Source organism: Anser anser (assembly GCF_964211835.1).
Source record: "Anser anser genome assembly, chromosome: 2".
Lineage (NCBI taxonomy): Eukaryota > Metazoa > Chordata > Aves > Anseriformes > Anatidae > Anser > Anser anser.
This window is the reverse complement of record NC_139721.1, coordinates 14,844,405-14,854,628: the sequence shown is the minus strand read 5'-3', so window position 1 is coordinate 14,854,628 and position 10,224 is coordinate 14,844,405. Positions and strand designations below refer to the sequence as shown.

General features: G+C 40.3%; 1 long non-coding RNA gene across 1 annotated transcript in view; it reads left to right on the top strand.

The window, feature by feature from the left end:
- The window catches only part of LOC310894109, a 397,944-nt gene that overhangs the window by 56,906 nt on the left and 330,814 nt on the right, over window positions 1–10,224 (top strand). The window lies entirely within an intron of this gene.

Here is a 10,224-nt window from a genome sequence, read left to right as displayed (position 1 = left end):
CATGTAACCATTTTGGAGCTTGTAAATTATATAGTTCTTCATTCTCCAGACTATATTTCTCTTTCTACATCCAGAATCTAACACTCTGAGCAGAGCCTAAGGATAAGGAATTTGTAGGATCTCAGGATTTTTTGAAGTAGAAACCATGAAACCACCAACCACGAGGCTGGACTTTCCTCATTCAGCAATGACAAAGGACCTAGGTACCAATATTATGCTGAGGTGCCCACCAAACAATGACAGAAATATTTATAGTGACTTGAATTGGAAAAAATAAGGCACAAATCTGTCCTTAGCATCACTGGAATAGACCCTTACTGTATGATGATAGCCATCCCCATCTGTTCTCCTGTCTGAAATGCACAGTGAGTGTAAGAACAGGATACAAAATGCAGGATATATGAAATGCCCACTTGGTGTGAGATAGCGTGACAGCAATTCATCATCTCCAAAGGAAGGTCAAACAAGACTTCCTGTGGTACAGTGGCAGCAAATCGTAGCCTGAGCAACGAGGGCCGTGTAGGACTGCAATGTCCTACTGATGTCAGGAGGTTATATCAAGCAATTCTGGAGCTGTTTTCTACTTTCTCGTGAATGCTGGCATGCTCCATCACACCTTCCTGGTGCCGTACCCTCAGCAATAGTACTTGTGCTTTCCTCCATCCTTTCCTTTTCACCCCCTTGGGCTATTGTCCCCTTCTAGTCCCTGCTCCTCTATTTTTCCCCATTTGTCTTTTTTCAGCAATGCCTCAATTATCTGCCTGTTCAAATTCCAACTCCAACATGATATTTATCACATACCTTTTCTGCTTACAGCCCCTCCCATTTCTCTTCACCCTGTGTGGTTAGATCAAAAGTGCCCCAGAAAGAAACTAACTGCCTTTTGCTCTATATTTGTTGAAAACTTGATATAATGAATAATCTCTCTCTCTTTTTTTTTTTTTTCTCATTTGACTCTATTGTAAGTACAATTAAAAAGGGATCTTAATAAAAGCAAAGAGCAATGGCCATTCCAGGCATTGCACATTGGCCCACGTCAAGCACAGCAATATATTTAGTTTGTATTAAAATTATTTAGAAGTTTCACATCCAAAAAAAATCACCTGAGGTATCTCCAGCTTAAGGTACTCTTTTATATTCTCAAGACTGCTGATAACTTCTTTCAGCTAAGAAAAATAAAATCATTTCCCACCTGAGTACACACAGTTTAAGCAAGAAAGGAATCAGAGACTTTCAGTTGCTTAACCACCTCGGGCATCACCACCTTCGTGAGGTTATTCAGCAGGATTTCTCACAGCCTGGACTTCGTGTCAGACAGTCAGTATCTAGCAAGAACGCACTGCAGCAGGGAAAGCTTCGGAGGGCAGCCCAGCGAGAAAGGTGGCTGCGGTGGAAACACAACAGAGGGGTTTTACACGGTTATTGATGCACACTCACAATTTTCCATCCCAGGTGTTACATTGATGAGAAAAGTGGCTGCTGTTTGCCAAAATCTTGGGCTTTGACTTTTGATTAAAAAAGAAAAAAAAAAGAAAAAAAAGAAAGAAAAAAAAAAAGAAAGGAATGAACAAAAGTTAAAAAGATTATATTGTGTAACGTTCCTGGTGGCTTCAGAGGCACTTTACCCCATGGCTTGCATTCTTCTGTTACAGCAGGGCTCGTTAGCTTTGCCTCCCAAACTGCACTGCCTCGTGCTCTGCCTTGATGTGCTGCCTCTCCTTACTAAAGACCACAGAAAAAGAGAATCCAGCTATCCTAGAGATCTGGATAACAAAACATCCAAGCTATGAATGCCACGACATGGCAAGAAAGGTGTGCTGCTGTGACAGATGCCAGATGACTCCTTGCATGCTATAGCTATGAGCTTCTCAGCTATAGGGACTCCTCCTGTACTGCATTGGCAGAGCAACCATTGAGGCTTTGTCAAAGCAGAGATTTTTATTTACTTTTTTTTTTTTTTCCCCTGCTGTGTAGTTATATTCTCCACTGATTTTCTTCTCAGGGACTGAAGCTGACTGGAACAGTTCATGTAGCTTCTGTCTAATAAGAAAGAGCAGGAATTCATTAATCATGGCACAACCTGCTCATCCTCAAAGAGCCATGAGCACTCGGGGCTAGCTCCTGGACTAGCAGCAATTCTGATGTCAAAACGCTTGGAACCGGTGCGCCTCCCAGCAGCAGCATGCAACCTGAATCTTTAACTTTTGGCTCCTGCCCTGCTTTCTCATTTGCTGACAGGCAACAGCTAGACACACTTTGAAGGATGTGCTGTGCTTTGAAGGATGCGGTGCACTTTGAAGGAGCAGCAGAAACTGCTGATGAGCTTACGAGGATGTCGCATCCAGCCATAGAGACTTTTTTTTTTTGCAAAAGTAGATCCTTTGTAGGAAGCAAGAAAAAATGATAAGGACATAAATGGGAATTCCTGTGGGTTTCAATGCTATCACAGTGCCAATCATCTGGGAAATGCTGGGGAACAAGCTGCGAAGCTGTATTTGGCCTACAAAGGGGTGCATTCCCCCTCAAAATGCATGAGCAGCAGGAACAATTCCACAGAGGTGCCAAGAGGAGAAGAGTGTGAATGTGAAGTGAAATTTAACAACTCGCTCTGCCCTTTAAAGTACACTTACAGAATTAAATGCAGAATCTGGGATCATAAAAAAAAAAAAAAAGAAAAAAAAAGTTCTCTTACGAAGAATAGATTTTTGACTTTCTCTGAATACTTTCTTCACTGTGTTTTTTAAAATTGATCCAGCACATTCATTTCTACTGTGTATTAGCAGAAAATAGATGGTCGTCCATTAGTCTCCTGCTGAGTTTCCATTGCAAAGATATGACTGAAAGCTGGTATTAACTGTGACAGAGAGGTTTAAGAGTCATACAGGCTTCAACACTGTATAAAAGACATGAGTGAATAGGGCCTTTCAACAGTGGTTTAATGTTATTAATTTGTATTCGCCAAACATTCTCCTGGATTTGTACCAGGCACAGCTTGGGTTTGTATGGGAACGGACAATCCTAGTCCCCAAAATGTTCTGCTCTCCTGGAATAGAGGAATTGCCTTGGGAGAGAAGGCAGTATTACAGGAGAAAAGATTTGCTTTCCTTGAGCCCTACTTTATATCTCCTGCATAACGTCCAAGCAAGGGAGACACCCTGGATAATGGCAACATGGTTAGTCAGGAATGAACCCAGTATCTGCCTTCAAACAAACAATATGTAAAACTTTTCACATTTATCGCAGGTATTTCCTTCTCTACCAAGAAAAACAGTGCTGCAGATGTACCTAGTCATGCACATATTCCGAGCCTCGGCTGCAAGTATGAATCACTTTTTTTGACTAGAAAAATGAATTTTTTATTTTATGATTCACTAAATGGTGAGAGGAGACACCCTGTCATGGAACAATAAATTCAAGGTCAAATCCTGAGGGTGGGAGGAAAAAAAAAAAAAATTTATCTTTCCTTGCGTAATTTTTCAAGCAACTTTTAAATTTCCCCAGTGTGTTTTAAGCTCAGCTAACACAGTGTTATTCCATGTAGTCTTTGCCTATTTTTTTCCCTTTTCATCTCTGTAATCCCAACTCCTTTGTAACATAGAAGCACTTTTTAATCAGGCTTGGGTTATTGTAATTGAGATGACCCCCAGCTGAGCACTTTGCTGTAAAAAATCATGTTCCCTGCAAGGGACAGCTTCACGAGGAAAAAATACTGCCACCGTTTTAGGGCAAGCACACAGAAGAAATTAGTCCTGGTTTTCCACATATGGTCTGTGCAAACCTTAACCATGGCACACTTCAGCAAAGTCACTGCATCCACAAGGAGCTCATCTGTAGCTGGTAATTTGTGGAGGGGGCTCAGACAGTCACCTTTTTTTCTGTTTAAGATCTTAAAATTCTTAATTTCGAACCCAAAATTCAATTAGATGTTGCTTTTCCCTGTCAGTTGGGAAGTCCCAGGACCGAGGCAGCCATTGCTCCTCATTACCCTGTTCCTTTTGTGGTGACCCTACTTGGAAATGACTTGGACATCAGCCAGAGGATGAGATTTTGGCTCCTTGGAAAGCCACCTCTGGGATCTGATAAGGATTCCCCCTCATGCAGTTGCCATTTGCATCAAAGCCCAGGGATCAAATATTCTGCACAGCCACTGCACAACATCTCATTTACGGCTTACCCTCCTCCAAATCTCTGTTTTGAGTTAAGTGAATAATTAAACACTGAAGAAAACATTTTTAAAAAAATCAGTGGGATTATTAGCTACCAAAAAGGAGCAAAACACTAGGAAGTTTCTTCGATGTGTTTCCAATTTATGTAACAAAACATTATTGAGAAGAAAGAAGATAATCAATATCGAGTAGCATTATAGCTAGCTGTGCAGCAATTTAATGCTAGAAATGGATTAAGGTGACAGGAAAAGTCAATGCAGTCTTAAATTAAAGGTGAGGAAAGTCAATGAAAAGTCAAAGCTGCTTAGGAGTCCATGAAGTAGTAGAGGCTAAAGTTCTGTAAGTACAAAGTGCCTTCGTAACCTCACCTTATCACTAACTGTGTTTTACTTGTTCATTCACAAGGGTAACTGAGCACATGTTTATTCTCAATTTGAACCATTAAATCATTTGAATTCATCGTGTTGTTTCAAAGAGGATTTGCAGAAGGGGAGATGTCTGCTTTTGTATCTTTTTCTTTAGGGAATAAACAGATATATTTTTCTCTCTGGGTTTTATTTTTACATTAGAAATTTAAATCTTGATCCTTTTTTTATTTTTTATTTTTTTTCCCTGAAAAAACCTACAAAATAAACTCACTTAGAATGAACAGGATTATGACATTACTAATACTAGAGGAAGCACCTTCGGTTAACTAAGGGAGATTTATTTTTACTTGCAGTTTTATCTTGAACTGTGGCTTTGTTTTTTATATTGAAACAAATGTTAATGAGAAAAGTCCTCTGCATTCCAGCAACACCTACTCTTCCTAGAATACATGGTGCACCAGAAGAGACTAAAACCATCACGGCAAATCTGTTATGATTTATACAACTAAAACCTTGAATAGATGTTGAGATTTCAGCATTGCATAAACATTAACGAGTTCATAACAGGAAACATCTCTGTTTTTTACTTGGAAAGGAGAAGTCATACTGATGGCAAGTGCTGGGTTCTAGATCCTATGTTGCTCAAAGTGATGTTTCTGTAGCTTCACTTTTGATGACGCTGAAGCTTCAAGTTATGTGTCAAGCTACCCTTCAGTGTTCAGTCAGAGACAACCTGGGAAATCTATTTTGTCTGTCTTGCAATTTCCAGTACCTGAGATATCAGGCAGAGCTTTCTCTTGCTTTTAGCATCTCCCAGGTGTGTAACAGGACTTGAAAGAACTTGCATTTCTTGCACCCACTGATTCCGAGGGACAAGCTGTTGTTTCAGTGCAGCTCAGGTTGGGTTTGCTCCCTTGCTGCTTAGCATTTGCACCACTTGGTGGAACAGCTGTAGTAGTCACAAATTGTATGCAATCTGCCAAAATAATGTGTTCAACCAAGCTCCTTTTCCTAAGCACAATCTGTAACATGTAATGTGTGTGACTCTGCCCTTAGCCTCCATGGCCAGACAAACATGATGCTTTGTGACATGAAATAAAGTAAATCCACACTGAAGTATACCTCGTTTCTTCTCTCTCTGCAGAAGATTGAACTTTCTGACAAATAGGGGAGAGAGAAATCTCTGCCACCACAGGATACAGATAATGAGGCAAAACAGTTAGCACACTGGGCAGAAAATTTGGGGCTATCGATGCTCAATTCTAGCTTATAAACATATCCTTACACCACAAGACCAGGGGATAAAAAGGGTTGTATTAGATCTAATCTTTCACTGTATTCTTGACATATTCCCTGACTCCTCTGGCTGGTGTGTTTGGAAGCTCAACTGCAAATGATGTTGGCTTTTACTTCAACAGCCAAAGAGCTCTATGCAGTTTGTGCATCTAATTCACATAGAAACCTAGGAGAGAAGGCTTGAAGGTACAAGTCATCAAGACTCAGCTTGCTTGCTAATTGCTTTTTCATCATTCTGCTGATCGTTAACAGGAATGTGCTCAGTGAAGACAATGGGGGACAGTCAGGTCATAAGCACTGGTTTATTTACCTATTTTTCTTGCAGTGGAATATGCAAAAGATGTTTGAAATCCACTGAAGAGGTAGTGTTGGTCTCCAGCAGAGACATGCATACTGCTATTTAGAGGTGAACAACTAGCAGAAAGTAACTGAAGTAGCAACAGCCAGCAGACTGGATTTGTCAACGGTGGTTCCATAGAAGGGTCTCTTTAAAATCCATACCTACTTCCTTTTACAGTGAAATGAATCCAGCCTTTCTGCTATATGTAGTTGGTTCATCAGCAGACTCATGGCAACGACCACCCTAGCTGACTTGTTTCTGAGTCTGAAAACACCATAAAATAGATTATGGCAACCTCATTGATTACACTGATCTCTTTCTTAATATAAATTGCTTCTGCATCAGAAGTGCGTTTCATCCCATCTTACATCCCTCGTTCACAGCTGGCCCTAGTGCCCCTCTCAATGCTGAGGATGCTTTTGGTCCAGGGATCTCATTGGGTAGTAAATCTCATGGCTGAATTGTGACATTAAGCCTGTTTTCTCTAGTTTTTTTTTTTTTTTTTTTTTTCATGGTTGCTCTGAAGGCAGAGCAAGGAGACTGAGGCTCAAAGGCATTTTCAGTGAGCTTCAGACTGAGAAGATTTGGGATTTTAATAGTGTTCCCCATGGTTTCACTATGGGGACAGGGCAGAGTATTGCATCTCACTGCATGGGTTCACCATAAACTCTGGGTGGGTTCACCATAAACGCTGATGTGTCTGTCATCAGACCCAACAGCAATTGACTGGGAAGTGCTTTACAAACTGGGGAGCTATTTTGGGTTCTGTTTGTTTAGCAAAACCCATTGATACAGGCTGTCCAACCAGTTTTTACAAGTTTGCAGAGGCTTAACATATCTGTAGTTTCCACAGAGGCTGACAGTACTCCTCAGAAAACTTTCAGAATCTCTCACTTTCCTACACAGATTTGCCCTCCATTTATTTTTAAAGTTTCTTTGCCATGTTTACCACTAGTTTACCTCACTGCTACTGTATAATCTCTTGCACCAGCCTGTGTTTTTGCCATGTCCAGATAGCAGAGTATGGAGCATCTCTGCTCCTGGGGGTGTTTCTGTGCATCTCTGTGGCAAAGGTATCATCCAGACTGAGTTGTGGCAACAGGGAGGATTTTGTCTTGCTCCCTCTAATCTTTTAAAAAGTGCTCATGAACCTGGGAGCACTGTTCTTGTAAAGGCATCTAGAAGATTTGGCTTTGGAAAAGTAAGTGTGGTTACAAGAGCTGATTACTGAAGTATTTAGCAATTTTAGTTGCTTAAGAGAAGAAAAAAGAACTTGGAGAGGAAGCACATGCCAATTTTAAAGGGATGTTGCTGCACCAAATAGTTCTGTAGAGATTTTAAAGTTGGAGGATTTTTGAGGAGCCAGGCCTATACTTCTGCCAGTAGTGTTCACATTTAACCTTGCCTTCATAACCAAACTAAAACTGAATGAGTTTTCAGTCCACAAACCCATCACATTCACATGCTGTTCTAATCTTACTCACACGCCCAGGGAATTTGTTTCTCTAGCTAAATCCCTAACACAACATTACACTGATAACTTGACAGCTTATGTAACAAACACAATTGGGGTTGGTGAATATGTACAGAGAGTGGGGAGAAAAAGAATAAAATAAGGAGTAGGTTCATATAAGAGGGAAAGGAGCATTGTGAATTATTCTTCTGTACGTGTTTTTCCTTCAGCTGCAAGAATGCCAGTGTGGAATGAATGAGATGAAGCAGGGAGATTAACCTGAAAACCAGAGTAGCACTGAGTTCTTAAAGGAAAATCCAGGCAAAATGCTCCCAGGCTTTATCTACTCCCATTTACTTTACTATTTCCCTCAGAATTCAGAAGAAGTAAACTTGGTCACAGGATAATTTTTATAAGTTTTTATTTTATTATGTTTGCACCAAATGACTATAATCAGGTTCTCTTCTCCTCCTAATGTCCTGAACCAGCGGCTGCAGCTGAAACACCCAGCATGTCACAACGCTTCTCCAAGACCTTCACTTGAAACAAGCCCCTTAAGGAGCATGACACAGAAAAAGCTTTTATGCGCCAAATGTTGGATTTAGCCATCCTCAATGGTGCTGACCTTTAGACTTTTCCTTCTGCCTGATTGTGGTCCCCCAGGTAATGCTCAGGACTCTGAAGACCCAAAGAGGTTACGTGGGTACCCACTGTAGCAGAAGCTGGAAGCAAGGCTTGCTTCTTCCTCATCTGGTTTCCTCTTTGCTGACACTACAGAAAGACGCTATCTCAGTGTGGAAACCAAAAGACATTGAATCAGCCAAAACGTCTTATCAGTCTGGACTCATGGACTCACAGAATAATTCAGGTTGGAAGTCACTTGTGGAGGTCACCCACTCCAACCTCCTGCTCAGTGGAGGCCCAGTTAGAGCTGGCTGCTCAATGCCAGTTGAATTTTTGATGTCTCCAAGGATGAATGTTCCACTACCTCTCCAAGCAATTAATTCCAATATTTGACCACTGTCACAGTAAAATAATTTCTCCTCATATCAAACAAGAATTCCCTAAATTTCTTATTGGGTCTGTTTCCTTTCATCCTGTGCACCCAGGGCAGATGCACACAGGTGCACATAGATGTGTGCATCCCGGCACCTTTGAGTGCCTGAGACAGGGCCTGGCTCTGTCTTCAAAGTACCTTTCCATTAGGCACTTTCAGACAGCAGTAAAATCTTGAGTCATCTATTCACTTGGCTGAACAAACCCATCCTCAGTGTCTTTTCCTATATCACGTGCTCCAGCCCCTGACTATCTTGGTGGCCTGCCCATTGCCTTGCTCCAGCCTGTCAAAGCCTTTTTTGTTTTATGAAGCCTGGAATCATAATCACAAACAAGTAATTGGACAAAGGAATAATCCATTAAAGAATAATGAAACTTCAGCAGGAACTTTGGGGTCCTTTATCACAACTTTCCTTGGTCTTATATCAGGACGTACCAATCTTAGTACTAAGATCGTAACAAGTTAATATGAATGTTTGTCAATTTAAAGTACAAACTTCCAAGAAACACCAACCTTTCCAATGAATTCTCATTGGGAGCTGAAATTAGGGCCTTAATATGAAGTTTAATACAAAGATAAATGTAACCCCCATCAATTCACTGAAGTTGTTACTCTAATCCTCTTATGTGAATAAGCCTTCCTCACTCAGGGGACACAACATGCACACAGAGCTTCATTATCTCTGTTCTTCCAAGCTTAAATGAGGGAACCTATCCACAGATGAGGGCAGAGTCTTTTGCAGTCACAAATTTTACTGAAGGGACTAGAAGGCACCTGATGCAACATGCACGTTGTGTCTGCTTTTATAAGGCAAAGGCTAATTTTGAAGTGTACCTGCTCTGAAGATGCTGTTCTGACTGTTCTCACTAATACAATTAGCAGATTCATCAATGTACATCTTACATGTAGTGAGGTCACTACTATGTTTTACAGCCTCAGCAGCACAAAAGGATGCAGGTAAAGATTATCTCTCTGAGAATTCTGCCATAAGTTAGAGCTAACCAAACATCTAATTCACCCTTGTTGAACTATACCTATTGGTTAATATTTGGTTTTCATAACCTTTTCTTTTATACTACATCCTGTAAATTTGAACTGTTTGAACATGCCCTTTGTCTTCTTGTATGTAAACAAACAAACAAACAAACAAATAAACAAAAGCAACAAAAAAACACTTATGAAAATATTTTTCTCTTTAATTTTAAGGACATTTTAAAGATTTCCTCTGAGGCACTCTAGATTACAACAGTGCCTCAGAACATCTCTATGCACTCAGTTTTCCTTCATGAATACAACAAAATTGGATTATGATTCTAATTTCAAAACAAAAAATTACCTATCGTGGTATCCATTCCAGGATGAAGTATGTTTGACAAAATTAAAAGGTGGTGCCCATTTCTTACCCAATATCTTTTTTTAAATCTCTGTTTCCATGTTAAGATAGTTCACTTCTCCAACACACACAAAAAAAAAGGGGTATTTTAATCTTAGATTATTTTTTTTTGCAGTTTTTCAGCTATATTCAGTTATTCCAGTGTTCCACT